The sequence below is a fragment of the Notolabrus celidotus genome, chromosome 21 (genome assembly GCF_009762535.1).
Source record: "Notolabrus celidotus isolate fNotCel1 chromosome 21, fNotCel1.pri, whole genome shotgun sequence".
NCBI classification, from domain to species: Eukaryota; Metazoa; Chordata; class Actinopteri; order Labriformes; family Labridae; genus Notolabrus; species Notolabrus celidotus.
The window spans coordinates 18,811,298-18,830,329 of NC_048292.1; the positions used below are offsets into that span (position 1 = coordinate 18,811,298).

The window sequence follows — 19,032 nt, forward strand, 5'->3', positions numbered from 1 at the left end:
CCAGAGTACCAAGTGCTGGGTCACTCAAGAGCTGAACACAGATTCCCAGAGTAGAGCAGGACAGTGTGAGTCAACTGTAGCTGGACAACATGGTCTGCCACTGGGGACAACAGTGGAGAACAGTCTAGCTAAGTGCATAGTGCTTCCTAAAGAGCTGGGTCTTTAGCTGTCTTTTGAAAGTAGAGAGGGACTCTGCAGATCGAATGGAGTTGACCAATTCATTCCACCATTTAGGGGCAACAGAAGAGAAGAGTCCAGCTAGTGATTTTGAGGCCTTATGTGCTGAGAGCACTAGGCGCTCTTCAGAGGCTGAGGGTAGCGGGCGAGAAGGGCAGTAGACCTGGATGAGGGGTTCCAGGTAAACTGGAGCGGTTTTGGTTACTGCTTTGTAAGTCATGATTAGAGTTTTATATCTGATGCAAGCTGCAACTGGAAGCCAGTGTAGCGAAATGAGCAGGGGAGTGACATGAGCTGTCTTAGGCTGGTTGAAGACCAGACGTGCTGCTGTATTCTGGATCATTTGCAGAGGTTTAACTGTGAATGCAGGGAGGCCTGCCAGTAGAGAGTTGCAGTAGTCAATGCGTGACATTACAAGAGCCTGAACCAGGAGCTATGTTGCGTGTTCTGTCAGGTAGGGTCTGATCCTCTTGATGTTATAGAGGGAAAAACGGCAGGATATTGATCTGTGGGTCCACAGTGGGACTGGCTGGAATGATAATAAGCTCAGTCTTGGACAGGTTGAGCTGTAGGTGACGTTCCCTCATCCATTTAGAAATGTCAGCAATGAAGGATGAGATCCGAGCTGAGACGGTTGTGTCCTCAGGTGGAAAAGACAGGAACAGCTGTGTATCATCTGCATAGCAGTGATAGGAAAAGCCATGGGAGCGGATCACTGCACCAAGTGGTGTGGTGTATATTGAGAACAGGAGGGGACCAAGTACTGATCCTTGAGGTACCCCTGTTGATAAGCCATGCATATTGGACACTTCTCCTCTTCATGATACTCTAAAAGATCTCCCTGTGAGGTTGGACTTGAACCACTGGAGGGCAGACCCTGAGATATCATGTGAGGAGAGGGTAGAGAGGAGGATTTGGTGGTTTACTGTTTCAAAAGCAGCAGACAGATCCAGCAGCCAGAGTACTAAGGACTGACCCGCTGCTTTAGCCACACGCAACGATTATGTTACCAACAAAAGTGATGTTTCAGTAGAGTGGCCCCGCCTAAAACCAGACTGAAAATGATCAAGTAGATCATGGTTCTGTAAGTATTCTGAGAGCTGGTTGAAGACTGTGCACTCCAGTATTTTTGAAAGGAATGGAAAAAGTGAGACCGGCCTGTAAGTTTCAACCTGGGCTGGGTTGAGAGTTGGTTTTTTCGAGCAATGGTCTGACCCTCGCTTGCTTGAATGTAGTAGGGAAAACACCAGTGGCCAGAGAGGAGTTAATGATGTTTGTTACAGCCGGGCTGATTGTGGGCTCAATCGCCTGCAGGAGATGTGAGGGTAACGGATCAAGCGGACAGGTTGTGGGCTTAGAGGCAAGCAGAAGCCTGGTGACTTCGCTCTCATTCAGTGTAGAGAATGAGCTGAGTGAGGAATCACTAGCTGGTGGCCGAGAGCTGAGTTGGTCAGGCTCAGAGAATTTATTACTGATGGTAGCAACCTTGTCAGTAAAGTACGAGGCAAACATGTCCGGGGTCAACATAGTGGAGGGTTGTGAGTTTAAGGGAGAACGAAGAGAAGTAAAAGCAGAGAAGAGTTTGCGTGCATCTGTGGCAGCACAGATCTTTGCATGATAAAACGCCTTCTTAGCAGATTTTAAAGCAGCGGTGAACGAGAAGAGTTTTTGCTGATAGTCTGTCAAGTCAGTGGGTTGTTTGGATTTGCGCCACTTTCTCTCAGCCGCTCTTAGCCCTGCCCTTTGCTCTCTGATCACCTCAGTGAGCCAGGGACAGGGTGGAGTGTTTCGGGCAGGCTTGGACACCAGTGGGCAGAGTTTGTCCAGAGAGGAGGTCAGTAAGGAACAGAATGTGTCTGTAGCTTCATTAGTGGAAAGTGTGAAGGACTCGTTACATGAAGCCATAGCCGCTGAGACCTCATCAGACAGCTTAGTTGGGTCAAGTGACCAAATGTTTCTGCGGTATGATATGAACTGAGCAGTGGATTGTTGAGATTCTGGTAATCCAAGCGAAAACTGAATAAAGTAATGGTCAGAGGAGTCACACTCAGATAAGCTGTGGAGCAGTTCCGTATCAGTATCAGATCCAGTGTATTGCCAGCTTTGTGTGTTGGAGGCGTTGCAATCTGTTTTAAGCCAAAGGAGGAGAATAGAGAGATAAAATCAGTTGCCTGTGCTTTATCCATGTGGATGTTCATTTCTCCCATAACTACCAGTGGTGCGCCATCATCAGGTATGTCTGATAGTAACATGTCCAGTTCCACAATGAAGCTGTCCAAGTGTCCCCCTGGTGGGCGGTACACAACAACCATGTAGGCCTTTATAGGTGCAGTGACCTTTATTGCATGGTACTCAAAGGATGTGTTATTGCTCATTGGTTTAAGCTGGTTGAAGTTCCAGTCATCAGGTAGGATAATGCCTGTACCACCTCCTCGTCCCGTAGAGCGAGGTGAATGAGAGAAGATTGCATCGACTGAAAGGGCAGTTGGTGTTACAGTGTTTTCTGGGCGGATCCAAGTTTCTGTCAGGGCTAGGACCTGAATGTCGGACAGTTTAGTCAGAGAGTTAATGAATTCGGCTTTGTTAACTGCAGACTGGCAGTTCCAGAGGCCAACTGTGACGTAAGGTTGCAGAAAAGGAAGCAAACTGTAGAGAGGACAGATTTTGAGAGTTGCATTTTCTGCCATTGCAGCGTTTTTTTTCTGCTCTGATTTAGGACTTTGATATGTTCATAGCACATGATGCGTTTTTAAAGGTGACACTGCTGGTGAGACAGTGGCCTTGCTCAGTGGACTCGCACAGGTAGACTCGCAGATCAGAGCTTGTTCTGCTGGCAAATTCGCATCAAGCTCTCTTAAAGCCAAGATTTCAGTGAAACTCCGCCCCAGTTGTTATCACTGTAGCAATCTATAGAGGGTGCCACACGCGTCAGCTGCCTCTCCTATTGTTGTTGTAACAAGAGTGAAACTAGCGTGCTCAGCCTAATCATCACCTGACAATAACTAGCTTCCAAAAACAACTTCAAGCAGTTTCGCTTACCAAATAACTTCTTCCTTCCTATCCCAAAGATCAGAGCTTGTTCTGCTGGCAAATTCGCTTGTGACAGCGGCAAGGAAAAACTTCCTTGTAGCAGAAAGTAACCTTGAGCAGATCCAGACTCATGTTAGACAGCCATCTGCCTCGACCGAGCTGTCTCTGCCAAAATTTATGCCCTTCTTAATGTTTAGTTTTTGGTGCTAATGTTAGCTGTGGCTACTGCTACCTGTCATTTTCTTTATACATCTTTGTTGCAGTGTCATCTTCCTTCTAACAGGCAGAAACCTTGAGCAGAACCAGACTCATGTAAGACAGCCATCTGCCATTGATCCAAACCAATCCTCCCAAACAGCCCAGTCGTCAGCCGGCCCAATGTTAATTCCTGCGGTTCATTTGCATATGGTAATGAAGAAGATGGTTCACAGTAAAAGACAAGCAAAGGGCTTGTTGTGTGTCAGTTTTGCCTTCTCCCTCAGTGCTGAAACTGCTCTCTTTTGTGTGCTGTAATACAAGTGGATGTCCCTCGGGAGGAGAGCCAACCGATGACACATGCAATCTCAAAAGATTAATGCAATTGTGTAAGCGTGTGTGTTCGTAGTGTATGTACTGTTTGTATCTGCACACAAGATAATGCTGTGAGAGACAAAAGAGGGATGTTTCCTCAGAGAGGCATTTTGTTTTCCAAAGATAACATGGAATTTTCAATGAAAACTAAATTGAATTGAATAGTAGACAGCATTAAATTGATTTGGGAGCTGGCTGGTGAGCACAATGCTGGTTTTGTTTTGTAACAACAAGCACAAAGTCTATTCATGTCACTAATTTTACGTCACTATAATGACACATCAGGGCGCAGATTGATTTTTTTCCTCCTGAGAGTCTTCAAATGCCGTCAAAATAAACTCACATTTATCTTTTTCTTACTCTGTCCTTCACTTTAAAAAAAAAAATCTCCAATCTCCACTCCAATCGCCCTCCTCCCAACTGCTAACACCATGATTTGTATTTGCTGTGTTGTCTAGCACTTGATTTGTTTCAAACTTTCACACAAAAACCAAGTTAATGAGATTCCTCCCTCAATACCATCCAAGGGATTTGCTTTCTTTCTTCTTTTCCATCCGTTTTTTCTCCCTATTTCCCTGTTTTTTTTCCTTCTGATTTGACCAACTCATTCCCATATAACATATTTTGTGTGTTTTGTTTTGTCTTGCACTTATATTCTTAAAATATTTTCACACTTTCATTAATTTAATAAAGTAAAGACATGTTTTATCAAATAACACAAATAATTTAACTCGCTTTGGTTCCTCACTGGGTTTCTCTTCTCTCTCTCTGTTCTTATCTTTTTGTCTGTTCATTTTTTTTTGTTGGTTTTATCCATTATTCTGTATCTTTATTTTTCATCCACAGACAACAACTGGTATTGTTTAGACATCCACAACATGGATTTTTTGGAGCTGATAAAGATAATTGAAAATCTAGACTAGAATTTCAAATCATTCTTCTGACCTACAAAACTCTTAATGGTCAGACACCTTCCTATATTTTAAAAAGGCTCATAGTGCTCTATTACCCCTCTAGAACGCTACGCTCCCAGCATGCAGTCCTCCTTGTTGTATCTAAAGTCTCTAAAAGTAGTATGGGAGGTAGAACCTTCAGTTATCTGGCCCCTCTCCTTTGGAATCATCTACCAGTCAGGGTCTTTACTTTTAAGATTAGTTTTAAAACCTTCCTTTTTGATAAAGCTTATAGTTAGAGCTGGCTCAGGCTTTGACCAGCTCTTAGTTATGCTGCTATAGGCTTAGACTGCCTTGGGAACTAGTATTACATCTACTACCTGTCTCATCACTATCATCTCTCTCTCTCTCTCAATTCCAACCCCAACTAATTCCAAGCAGATGTGTGTCTAACATGAATCTGGTGCTGCTCGAGGTTTCTGCCTGTTGAAAGGAAGTTTTTCCTTGTTGCTGTAACTTGCTAAATACTGCTAGGTGCAATGCTCATGGTGGATTAAGATGAGGTAAGATTAAGACCGGCCAGTAAGAGAGGACTGGATCATATCCTGTCTTGATGTTGGGTCTTTGCTAATAATTTAACATAGAGTACGGTCTAGACCTGCTAGGTTTGTGTTTGTAAAAAAACGTCTTGAGATAATGCTTGTAGTGATTTGGTGCTACACAAATAAAGATTGATTGATTGATTGACAGCTGGAGAGAGACAGGAAATGTGGGGAGTAGAGAGTGGGGGAAGACATGACCTCTACAAATGGTAGAGGGAGGGAGTCAAACCTACGACCACTGCGACGAGCACTGTAGCCTCAGTACATGGGTCTCATACTTAGACTGCTAGGCCAATGGCGCCCCGTTATCTATATTTTTATGTTCATTATTACGCATTTTCCTTTTTCTTTACTTTATTGACTTTTGTATGATTTGCATTGTGGGAAAACTTGTAAGAATAACAATTTCAGACATTTTGAAAAAGATGAAAACCACCAAATATAAAATTTTCTTTCTTTCTTTTTTTCCACACTACTTTTTTCATTTTAGTTTGATATTCCTTTTTGTGCTTGTTTTCATCACGATATACTATAACTAACTTTCTCATCCAACATCATGCTTTGAATGTTTTCTTTTCTTTTACTCATATTTCTAAAAAAAATACAGCAATTTTCAAAAGTTAATGAATTACATAAAGAGGCCAAAAACTTCCTGCAGGTATAAATGAGTCCAAAATGGACTGAGTAGCAGAAGGCATTTAGCCCTTTTTCTAAAGTACCATATGCCCGAATATGGGGCAGTAAATCAACCTCACTGCACTCATTCAAACAACGTTTTATCCTGACCCTGGCATTCAGAGAGTTAATGAAAGCCATCCCTCTATTAAAGACAGAACATTATTCCTGTCTCTCCAGAGGCCATGCTGCCTCTCTGCCTCGATGAAAAGATGCTACCTTGGCAGACGACTACGCGAGCTTCTTTTTTAGACTCTGCTGCCGTCACTCGATTATGTGCTGCCTATTCAGTGGAGGTCTTTGTAAAGCTTCAGCCATAATGCAGCACATTCGTCCTGCTCTGCTTTGAAGGGAATGCAGTCATTTCTGTGTTTTTTTTTATAGTCCATCATGGTGGATTCAGGTGGCTGTCCCTTATATTACGATAAAGCGATGTTGACTCCTGTCCTCCTCTTTCAAGGGCACGTTGTCGCCCATCGTTGGTGAGTTTCAGCAAACACGTCTCCCCTGGGAAACATTTTTCTCAAAGTGGCTGTGCTCAACGTTGGAAATTCATAAGTAGAGATGCTGAGAGACATGAAACGCTACACAAACATGACAGCATAGAAAAAAAGCTCCCCGCTTAGAGTCAACATTTATTGAAAGAGTCAGCTGTTGTGTTACGTGATCAGTTTTTATTGATACTCTTCTGTGTTTGCTTGAAGATAAAGACTATGTAAACCATCCCTACAGACAAACTGGATTGTCCCTGGTTAATGTGTGGACATGCAATATTTGATCTAACTACTAGTTAAACCTTTTGTTGAGTAAATTAAGCATATAATGAGTGTTGTAACCAAGACTACCTAAACCAAGACCAAGCCCTGACAAAGATAAGTGTATCGTGACAGACAAGACCAAGAACTTACTGGGAATATGTCCAGACCAGACCTCAGAGCACTGGCAATAAAATGTGGATCATGCAAACGAAGGATGCTTCTCAAATCGATTCAAAAGTCAATCCATCTTCATTTGTATAGCGCCAAATCACAACCAACGTTATCTCAAGATGCTTTTACAAACATAGCAGGTTAGACAGTACTCTATGTTAAATTATCAAGACAGGATATGATCCCGTCCCCTCTTACTGACTTGCTCTTATCTCATTTTAATCCACCATGAGCATTGCACCTCACAGTATTTAGCTTAATTTCATTATCATGTGTAGATTCATCAGTAGCAGGGTGGATGTATAAGTGAACCACAGCAAATCCATCCATCCTTCCATTTATCTGGGTTTAGCCTGGATTGTGTTGCAGTCTGCCAAGCAAAGTTTCCTAGGTCCTCCTGGCTGTTCTGTAGTGTTACCTGGCCTGATGGGATGCATGATCCTTCCTGTATGTCTGGGTCTATCTGGGGTTTCTAAGTTGGACATTTTGGCACTTGCCTAAGCCATATCATTCTGTCGGTCACAACCCAAAGCTAATGACTATGGCTGAGGGACACAACATGGATTCAGAATAAGAATCAGAAATACTTTATTTATCCCGGGGCGGGAAATTCGGTCATTACAGAGCTATTATAAACAGTATGTAAGAAGTCAAAATATTAATAGAAGATGGAATAAAATCAGATATAAATAAGAATAAAATAAAATAAAATTAGGATCAAATAAAACAGAATAAAATAAAATAATAAAGTATACAGAAGCACAGAATAGTTAGAATTAGCTATGTTCTAAAGCACTGGGAATTAAGGTATTATATACAAAGATGTTAAAGTGGATGTTAAAACGCAAGACTTCTACTTTTGCCAGACGTCGGAGCACAACGCATCAGTAAGCACAGAGCAGATTGAGCAGGACAGGAAGTCAGGCACCAAAACAAAATGAAACATCTGGTTAATTTTCAGAATAAAACACTCTGTGTTATCACCAGATCGTATTTCACTTAACTACAACAACAAACCGTCATGATGAGCAGAGCCAGGCCTGGAGTCAACAGGTCAGAGGTTTTCAGAGGACCAGAAAGACAACATGGATATCAATTAATGCAGTAACCTTGGTCACATGACTCCAGCTGTCTGACTGTCCTGCTTCGTGCTGCATTTTGAAATCGTGAAAACTGATCAATTTTGATGACGGATGCTTCAAGTCTTGAAGCTGACATCACGATATGTCCCAGTCTTGTCTGGTATTGAAACTAAATCCCAAATTCACTTTGTCTGACAGTGAGGCTGTTGCCTGAAAAGTCATAGAGGATATAATACAGATAGAAGAAGACATGAATAGGCGGTGTATTATGACAGAAAAGATGGAAGAAGTTAGCCAACAACTTATTTGAAATGTATTCAGGCAAGGAAGGTCAGCAACAAGAAATTCATTCTTTTCAAAGTATTTCTTCTCAGTGTTATTAATCGCTACTTGTACTCAACACTCTGACTAAAACCCCAGATGCCAAGCAACAGTATAAAAATAGAGAAATTGCATCACATGAAGTTGCAGGAATGGGCAATTCAAACATGGTTTCCATGGTAAAAAGCAGTACTAATCTGTGTAGTTTGACATTGACTGACAGCTGCACAAGCCCAGTATGTGACTAAGTAGTATCTAAAAAGCCATATTTTCTGCCTCAGTATGACGTTCTAGTAAAGGAAATTGATCTGTGATTACATGCTGCCATTGTTTTCTGCCATCAAGGAAACAATTAATGAGACAAGCACACACAAAAGACCCTTGGGTACTTGTTTGTTTCTGTGTATTTGTGGTTCTATCAGTAAAGTGCTCCATGCTTCCACCTACAAACATTTAGACTCTCAGTGAGACTCTTCCGCCTCACACTGAGCACTCAGATGGAACATCAGCCCCCGACTGATGGGCACGGAGCAGATCAGATGCTGAGGAAGGTTAACAACCAAAACAGAAGTTCCCGTAATGTATGAATATTTACTTTCACTGCAGAAAATTGATTTATGCCGATATAACAGATCATGAAAATTGTGTTTAAAAGACATAATTTGTTATTTCGCCAATTGGCTTGATTGTTGAAAAAATTATCAAAAGTTTTACTTGGCATTAAAGCAATATGAGTCCTTTCTAGTGAGGTTAACTGAGATTTAAAAAAAAAAAACTACATTTGGGGGGGTAAAAATGCATTTGGACAAAAAAAATGTATTTGAAAAAAAAAAAAAGGAATCTAGAATATTACAACAAAGTTCAAAGAACATTACATTTGTAAAATTCCCAATCCTCATATGGATGGTTTGGGTTCCCTTTTCTAACCTGTAAATAGACATCAGTATTTTTTTCCGTCTCTTTCATAACTTGTAAAATAAACTCCAAACTGGAGCTTCCAAATATTCTGAATTTGTTTTTCCAAGATAACTAGATCAGTTTGGTTGTTTTGCTTTCATACAGTAAGCAACTGTAAAACATATAATTCTTTGTCAACAACAAAGAGGCATTCAGAATTGCAAAATAACAAATAGCAACTTACTTAAAGGCCAGTCGTCTGATTCTCTGTCAAACAAACAGTCGATTAATGGACTCATTGTTTCTGCCATACTCAATGTTTTCACAACTGGTGAGCGTTAAAAACCTTCCTCATTGTTCTTATAAGAAAAAACATTGTGGTTCATTATGTATTCATCTGGGACTCTGAATGATATGACCTTTGGTATAGTGTTGCCAATTAAAGTGTTGTTGATTTCCCTGAGATTGACCTTACGCACCTCTGTTGTGTTATACACGTCTCTAATTACACAAATAATGCCAGAAGATCCTATGTATGCAGATTTTTAGTATAGTCATGAGTCATTATGGGAGCAGACACACAAACACAACACACTGATTACAACTGAGCCGACATTACGAGCATAAGCCTGAAAGGTGAACTCTTTTTAATAGTATTTTGCACTCTCCAGGCTTAATTACCGGTGCATAATGCTGCCTATTTGTATGCATCAATTTTTGTTAATTAGCATTAATCAAACACTATGAGGGGCGATTATGTGGAGTCAACAGAGCGTGGTGTTGTTTATCTCAGGACTGAGATAACGGAGGGGCATTTTTGTGGAAAAAGTGAAAAGTCACAGAAGAATCAGTGATGGGAACGAGTCAAAATAAGCGGGGACAGTTGAGCTGGCTTTGCAGGTAGAGGTGGGCGATATTGAAAATGAGGTTATCATGATAATTTTTTTCACATCAGTCGATATAGATAATTATAAGGATAAAAACCGAATCATTGTTTCATTTAAATGTAAAGGCAGATTTTTGCTCCTGAGTGAAAAGTTGAAGAAACCAGACGGTTTGTTAGCTTGTATCTGGATTTAGTTCTCTGATAAGCTTCTTGAATCCCTCATTTTTGACAGTGCTAACAGGAAGCAGGTCTTTAGTGTACAATGGGATTTTTGTGAAGTTTTAGTTTGTAGATTCTTATTTTTCTCAGGTTGAGATCGTTTGTATAATCTGATTTATTTACCAACATCCTGATAGTGTATTTAATTAAGTGTATTAGGTTAGGAGTCAGCACAGTGTTAGACTAACAACTCTGCTTTGAGCTGGTAGGTTTTGTGTTTTCTCATTTCAAGGATTCAAGGTTTTTTATTGACATACCAACACAAGCTGACACATGATATGCAACAGCTTGTGACGAAAAATATAAAGAAATTTCAAATCTCAGGTCCCGTATGAAGCCACTTGTTACAGCTGTGTTCCTCCGCTCCAAATGTCTTGAAGACTGCCTACCTATTACCCTGCAACATGATTGGCTGTTCAATGTCGTCTTCTTCTGCTGTCTAGTGTTGGGGGGCAACTAGCGTTTAAGACACATTAGCGCCCCCTCCCTTTCCAGTTGTTGAGGGGTGTAATTACAGGTTTAAATAAATATATATCGAAAAATTATATCATGATAATTATCGTTATCGAATTATCGCCCAGTTGTATTTGAAGGACCTCGAAAAAGCTGATCTAAAAAAAATAAAAACACTCTTCTGTTGTTCCCCAGTGCTCATGTTTATTCATTTTGGCATCATGGCCAAGAGGTCAGCAGAGATGTGTAAACACAAACTCCCCAATTCCCATAATGCTATGCGGGCAAATAGATACAATCATAATACAAGGAGGCAGGGCAGGCAAGTCTGAGCCCTCAGAGGCCTCGTGATCTAATGGCTCGTTTGCTTGAATTAGCATGAAATCATATCATCTGAGTTTTTGAGGTGCCTTTGAAACGCTTTGTTTGCATTGCTGGAACGCTTTGTTTGGATGCATTGTTTAAACACTCACAGGACCTTTGGCTGACCTCGAACATTTAGTTTAACAACTGCTGATGTGACCTTTGAGCTTTTAGTGGACCAGGGCAGATCTGAGGCGGCTTCACCTGGCTAACCCCCCGTCCCCATCCCCCACCCGCTGGACCCCCTGGACTCCCCAATAGCACAGATGTAGCACAATGGTTATTTTGGACAAATGTCACCCTACCTCCCCTCAACCCCCACCCACCCCTGAGTTCAGAGTGAGGTACCCTTATCCCTCTGATTCACTTCCTGAACCCCCTTAGCATTAAACATCTCACACCTTTATGCATGTTTAGCTTCACACTCGCTAAGTACAGCACGTTTCAATTAGCACACATGCAGATCAAAGTGTACATGCATGCATTAATCCACACGTCTTGCTAATTACACATATGAACCACACTTCACACACACACACACACACACACACACGCACACGCACACACACACACACAATCTTGTTGGACCATCCTTCAAATGTCATATGTGAAGTGCCCGCGTCCCAGGGACAATGAGGGGTATAGGGTTTCCTGGCAAGACTTAGCAGCACCCAAACTTAGAACTGACTCCCTAAGGATGTTGGTATGTGTGTGTCTGTGTGTGTGTGTCTGTCTGTCTGTCTGTTGATAGGTGGGAGAGACACACCAAATAGTAAAATTAGCTTCTTGCAAGTAGTCTCTTGACAGTATGTTCAAGTGACATCCTTCATGTCTTTTAGAGGTTGTATGTGGTTTGCAGTGACGTATTTTTGAGGCTCCTTTTAGTTCAGCTGTCAGGAATTCCACTGAAGACCAAATTTACACAGTCTGTGCTTTATATTTTGGTAACAGTGATTACTCTCCTTTCTTTTTGTCAGTACTTCAATGTTTCTTTAGCAGTCTTGAGTTCGCCAAAATCAACCTTAAAGCTCCTGTGAGGAACTTTTAGTTTGTGTTGATTTTGGCGCCCCCTTGGGGACAAAGTGTTTGCAGATTTTGTGCCATAAGTGTATAGTAATCTCATCCTGCCTCCTTCTAACAGTCAAATGTTTCACTTAAAAAAAATTGACTATATGACAAAGTTCTGTATCAGCAGCATGCAGGTTATCACCTGGTTTGACACCTATAAACTCACCAGAGGTTTCCAACTAGAGCTGGGCGATATTGAAAAAGGTGTTATCACGATAAAAATTTTCATATCAGTCGATAATATCGTATATCATAAAGATAATTATCAAACATTATTCCATTTACATTTAAGGCACATTTTTAAAAGTTTAAGAAGCTTGTAACTGGGATTTAGTACTCTGATAAGCTTCTTGAATCACTCATTTGGGTAAGATGATATATTTTGTGAAGTTTTAGTTTGTAGATTCTTATTTTTCTCAGGTTGAGGTAATTTACATAATTTGATTTAAATTCACAACAAAGATATATCACATACTGTGTATCAGTTTATAATTGTTGTGAGCAGTGCACTCCCTTTTAAGGTTAGTATGGATTACGGGTGTTTAAATATATCACATTTTTATTGAATATTTTTTATATTTATATTGAGAAAAATTATATCATGATAATTAAAGTTATTGAATTATCGCCCAGCCCTATTTCAGACATAGAAGATAACTAAGTAGGAACAGTCACTCCTCTTGTTGAATGTCTTTTTTACATCATAAAAAGACATCAATCATAATTTCAGTCTGTTTTAAAACAGGCCAAAATATCCCCATAGGAGCTTTAACTCTATAACAAGAAATTATATTTTATTAGGGATGCATGGTATCAGCAAAATTAATTATCACCCCATAATTGGAATGGAATACTCCACTATACAATTTAAGCCACTAAAAACAAACAATAAAAAATGATCTTATTTACTTTTTGACAAGTCTACACATTCGGACTCAGATGGTGGTGTTTTGCAATCTGCCATTACATACTGAGAAAAGCGTAGCTTCAACAAGCTGACAATTATACTCATCATGCTCAACCAAATACTCATAGAGTAGGTGTCCAAACACATCATATTCATATTTTGTACTTTTGAACTCTGTTGATGTAATAACTGTATTTATATTAATTGTTAATTTTGTATTTCTTATGTTATTTTATTTTTAGTATCAACTATTGTCTTTATATGTGTCAATTTAGTATTTTTTATTTCATTTTTGATATTAGAACACTATTTGAGTGGAGGCTTCAAATAAGCTCTCTGAGTTTTCTGCCTCTTCCTGCACAGTATATTATTTAACTTTGCTCTTTTTTTGTGTGTATTTTCTTTTAATTGTGCAAATAAATAAACATAAACATAAACAAGAGAGTAAAAATGGTATCACCAGTGTGTTTGTCACTCAATATTTCAGAGGAGGATAACATAATTACAATTTGCAAAACATTTGCCACAAGTACCCCTAGAGGAGGACAAAGTCGTCAAGTTTTAACATGACAAATCTTGATATCCCTGACAAGATGTCATTGCAACAAAGAGGGACACAGAAATGTGAATCAGCAGACGCACGGCTAACGTTAGCACCAAAAACAGAAATACAGCAGGTGTCAATTGAATAGGCATTTCAGAAGAGCAGAAATTTAAGCAGAGCCAACTCGGTTGAGGCAGATGGCTGTCTAACATGAGTCTGGTTCTGTTGGAGGTTTCTGCCCGTTAAACTGAATGGGTTTGATGGCCCAGTGGATGAATAAAGAAGTTAGAACTTTCTGTCTTTTGTGTTAAAAATAGAGTTAGAGGGGCGCTGGTGGCCTAGCGGTCTAAGCGTCCCACGCATAGAGGCTATAGTCCTTGTTGCAGTGGTCGCCGGTTCGACTCCCAGCCGGTCGACCATTTACTGCATGTCTTCCCCCAATCTCTACTCCCAACATTTCCTGTCTCTCTTCAGCTGTCCTATCCAATAAAGGTGAAAAAAAGCCCAAAAATAAATCTTTAAAAGAAAAAATAGAGTTAGAACTGTTGGGTACAAAATACGAAGGCATCTTCGCTAACCTGCAAGCCTTTCTTACCCTCAAGTGGAAACACGCAACACATTTTCAAATACACAGAAAACACAACTCAACATTGTGCTGTGTATAAAGGACAGACACACATTTTCAGAAATAATTTGACCCTCTTCCAGGCACAAAGTAATGCAACTTCACATATGAAATCCAAAAGACCAGTAAGAATGGGGGCAAAAAAAGTCACCAAATGCAGCACAAAAAAATAAAAGCTTATCCTACCTTCTGGACCAGATTCAATTTGTAGATCCAATCCCCTTCTTTTTGTTCAGTCAAGCACCGCTCCAAACTTCTGTGTCACCCTCTGAAGTCTCATGTTTCGCCTGTAAGACACCAATTACATCAGCCATCTGAAAGATATCTAAACAATTTCAGCACAAATACACTCTTTCTGTGTTTCAGGTTAAGGCAGAATCAGCTTTAAGTATTTGATTTAACGGGATAAAGGATTTAAGTTGTATGACGTCTGGAGACAAAAACAAGTTTTTCATAAAAATGTCTTACCAGTATTTCAAGGTTACTAAAAATCCAATGCTAAGACTTTAATTTTAGGTTTATTGTGCCCTTGTTGCTCAATACACACAGAGGAAACCTGCTTAACAAATTAATGTACACAGGTGCACCACTGACTGAGAGATCGGCTTCACAGGGTGTTTGTTTTCACCAAAGGTCCACATTTTCAAAACCTATTATCTGAGATGAAAACATTGATTTATGGGATAATAGTAATGGCTGTTTGGGGGAAGCTACGGCAGTATTTTGTAAATGCTCTCTATTAATTTGAATCCGCTGAGGTGGTTATAAAACTGCAGTAATCTTGCCTATCTGCTAGGTTTTCTTTCCTTCTTTTTTGCGCAAAAGAAAATCACTGTAATTTGAAGGCTGACTCGTTTCCTCTCACAAACACTCATTTACTTAATCTTGCGTTGTTCACTTGGTCTTAGTCCCTTCCACCAGAGATGCAAGGAAATGAAGAGATTTGTTTGAAGGGACATGATATGTCCTTTCCTCCGAAGCGTCACGTGAAGCGATTTCGGGGTTGCGTTGCCAGCATCAGCTGATTACCCCTGGATCAGCTGTCAGTCAGCATTACCATCTGTTTGTCCCTGCACACATCTGCACTGTAATAACTCTGATAATATAAACAGTAACAGAGCTTTGTCTCTGTGCTTTACCTGTTTCACAAACACCTGCACATGGAGAGAATTTGCACTCTGTTCATTTTGTATCCTGAAGCGATTTACCAGTAAAATACCTAATTTAGAGCTGGGTGATATTGAAAAAGATGTTATCGCAAAATTTTCTTTCATATCAGTCGATATTAATAATTATCACGATAAAAATCTAATCATTATTTCATTTAAAATTAAAGGCAGATTTTTGCTCCTGAGTGAAAGTTGAAGAAACCAGACGGTTTTTAAGCTTGTGTGTGAGAGAAGTCCAATCAGTGAGTGATATCCGATAAGGGGGCGTGTCTGTCAGCGAAAAGACTTCCGCAAAGGCTGTAAGTCGTGTATCCTCTCTCATCGCTCCTCCAATCAGTCTCCAACGTCCTCTCTCCTCTGTCCTTCGAGCAGCGTTAAGAGCTTTGGGATGCCACTTAATATGGCAGGTCAGTAACTACTTCTGGTTTGGTGGAAGAGAGGAGAGGAAACTGCAGTTAAGAGCTTTAAGATGCAAAATGAATATAAATATCTCAATAATTTGAGATAAAAATTTAATATATTTAAACCTGTAATTACAACCCTCAACCACTGGAAAGGAAGGGGGCAATAATGAAGAAGAAGAAGAAGACAACATTGAACAGTCAATCATGTTGCAGGGTGAGAGGTAGGCGGGCTTAAAGACGTTTGAAGTAATGGAGTAATGTAAACAGCTGAAACGAGCGACACTGAAGGAAATGTAAAACCTACCAGCTTAAAGCAGAGTTGTCAACACACTGTGCTGACTACATGTTAACTATTAACTTAATACACTTAATTAAACACACTTTCAGGGTGTGGGTAAATAAATCTGTCTCAACCTGAGAAAAATAAGAATCTACAAACTAAAACTTCACAAAAATCTGATATTTTACAAAAGACCTGCTTCCCGTTTAACTGTCAAAATGAGGGATTCAAGAAGCTTATCAGAGAACTTAATCCAGATTAGGGATGTTCATTTTAAGTATTTTCCGTGATCAATCTTTGGAAATGTTAACGATCAATTATCGATTAATTGATTAAAAAAAAACATTATTATTCTTATGTAAAAAAAAAGGCCAAATACGTTGTCTTCCCCCTAAATTATATTTTCTACAGCAACAAAATGCATATCACTGACGGGATTGAATACGGGTATATGTTTGACACGCAGAATATCAACGATCAGGCTCATTAAAATATTCTCCGCGGACATAATCTTATAAAGTGAAGGCTGAGACTACTAACAGAAAATTACTTTAGACTCCCAGTGTCCAGTTTTCTGTCTACTCGTTCTTATTGAGAAAAATAAACACGTGTATTTGATCAGGTGTCAGTCGGGAGCGCAACCGGGTCATAATCAGTCCAGCTGCAGAAAAGCTCAGACGGCTCTGATGTTGCTGGTCTGCAAACATAGTGTACCTGAATTTCCCACCTGTCTGTTGCCTTTGTATCCAAAGGTGGGAAATGTCCTGTTTATAGTTGTGAACCTTCGAAACTTGCTTTAAACTAAAAACACCTCCATGATAGCTGAGTGTAATATGAGACCACATGATGTTTGTTCCACGTGACGGAAAATTGAAAACAAAAATGCGTGCTTCGAGTAATTTCTTAACAATCAATTAATCGATAATCGACACGCAATCGATAATCGATTAATTGTGGTCATCCCTAATCCAGATACAAGCTAACAAACCGACTCAACTCAACTTTCACTGAGGAGCAAAAATCTGCCTTCAAATTTAAATAATTGATAATTGATGATTTGATTTTTATCGCGACATTTATGGATATCGATATGATATGAAAGAAAATATTGTGATAACATCTTTTTTCAATATCGCCCAGCTCTATGTCAGAGTTAGAAAAACAAAGGCTCCTCTTTTGGTTCATATACAAATTGACCTAGAAAAAAGATACCTATCTTCCAAATACATAGGATAGATGTCGAGTATAGAGGATGGAGCAACAAATGTATAATCTGGACGATAAATCTAAAAAAATGTATTCATCAGAGCAGTTATCAAATCTATTCCTTGTATCATCTGACATTTTAGAGTATAATAGTAAGTGTTTGTTCCAAAATTGGATGAATAAATAACCATGACGTCAGTATTCTTGGTAAGCCCTGAGTCAGATAACCTTGTGTATGAAATCCTTTTCTTGGATAAATTATGAAGCGTTCTGAAAATAAAGACTGCATGAGCTCTGGAGCACAAATACACACACAGCTTACATACAATGCCAACAACATGACCACATATCAGCATTTATAGAATCCAATACATCCTGTGACTGCTACTACTCAACATCAATTAAATCACAAAGAACTAGGACATGCAGTATCTCTTTATTTTATTTTTCTGAGCTTCTTATGCAATTAAATTATATCATTATGTACCCTGAGGTGAAGTACAAGTACAAGCATTCTTCAAAAATGAAGTATTATGGAGTTCTGTTTCCTATTTAAACCAGCAAGCTTACAAAATATGATTGTAAAACATTATTACAGCCTGCAGCACACATTTTAGAGCACATTGCAGCCCTGCAGGTAAAGTGGCACTCGTGTGTTAAAAGCTACTTTTCAAAGTCATGTGGTATTCCATGAGAAGATGTTAAAAACATATCAGCTTAAATATAGCACACTTCATCATTGCACTCACCTGAGACCCTGTTGCTCTCTCTGCTGATGTGCTCTTATCTATGCCCTGCTACTGCTTTTCTGCACCTAATAAAATATATATATATATATTATCCAAAAACATTCAGGACACTATGCCTTTAACTTTTCAGAATAATATCCTCTGTGAAGCTACTAATGAGAAGCAGCCACTGCCATGATGAGAAAACGGCATAAGACAATAAAATACTGGTTTCATAACTGGTTTCATAAGCATTTAATGTGTTTGCATAACTGAAATCTTCATAACGCTTAAAATGCAGAGAAATATTACTTGATTAATAAACGCCTTACCTGCTGGACCACCTCCTGCATGCCCTTGCTGCTTGCCATCTACTATACTTGAAGCTAACATTAACCTAGCTAGCTTAACATGATTTAAGACTCGTTTAATTATAGGACTGCTCACACTTCTCCTTCACTGACACTATAGTTTAAGTTGAGTGTTTCTGTGGTGGTAAAAATGCTAATGTGATGCTGTTTAGCCAGATGTAAATAAGTAAGGTATAATGTATGGTTCGCAGGTTGTTATGGGAAAAAGAATCTCGACAGTGTTAGACCAAGCAGCAACCTGTTGTGCATGTTTTAGAGCTTAACACTGCTAATTTATAAATCAATGTATTAGTTAATTGTCACTATATGTTTTGTCCTGTTCTATTTTGTGAAACTTCATATCTCAATGGGACTATTCCTGGTAAAATAAAGGTTAAAAAAAAAACAAAAAAAAAAACTCCGGTGTAAAAATAGGAGTCCAATGCGGAAGTGCTAAAAACTGCTAAAAATAAATATTGGTTCTTGGGACAAAAACTTGGTTTATAGGCTTGATATGACAAGCATGCAGGGCATTCATGTCGGTAGTCAAGTGCTTAAATGTAATAGTTACTCAAACGCAAAAGTAACTCTGCTTCTGTACATTTGAGACTTATACCTAAATATTACTAATAATAATAATAATAATAATAATAA

General features: G+C 39.3%; 1 protein-coding gene across 1 annotated transcript in view; it reads right to left on the minus strand.

The window, feature by feature from the left end:
• atp2b1a (ATPase plasma membrane Ca2+ transporting 1a) overlaps window positions 1-18,629 on the minus strand; it is a 188,256-nt gene extending 169,627 nt beyond the window's left edge. Inside the window, exons 1-3 of the mRNA XM_034673108.1 lie at window positions 18,361-18,629; window positions 18,050-18,114; window positions 14,428-14,528 (exon numbers count right to left, since the gene is read on the minus strand). The gene's annotated coding sequence lies outside the window, so the exon portion shown is untranslated. The remainder of the gene's footprint in view (window positions 1-14,427; window positions 14,529-18,049; window positions 18,115-18,360) is intronic.
• Between the last annotated feature and the right edge of the window lie 403 nt (window positions 18,630-19,032).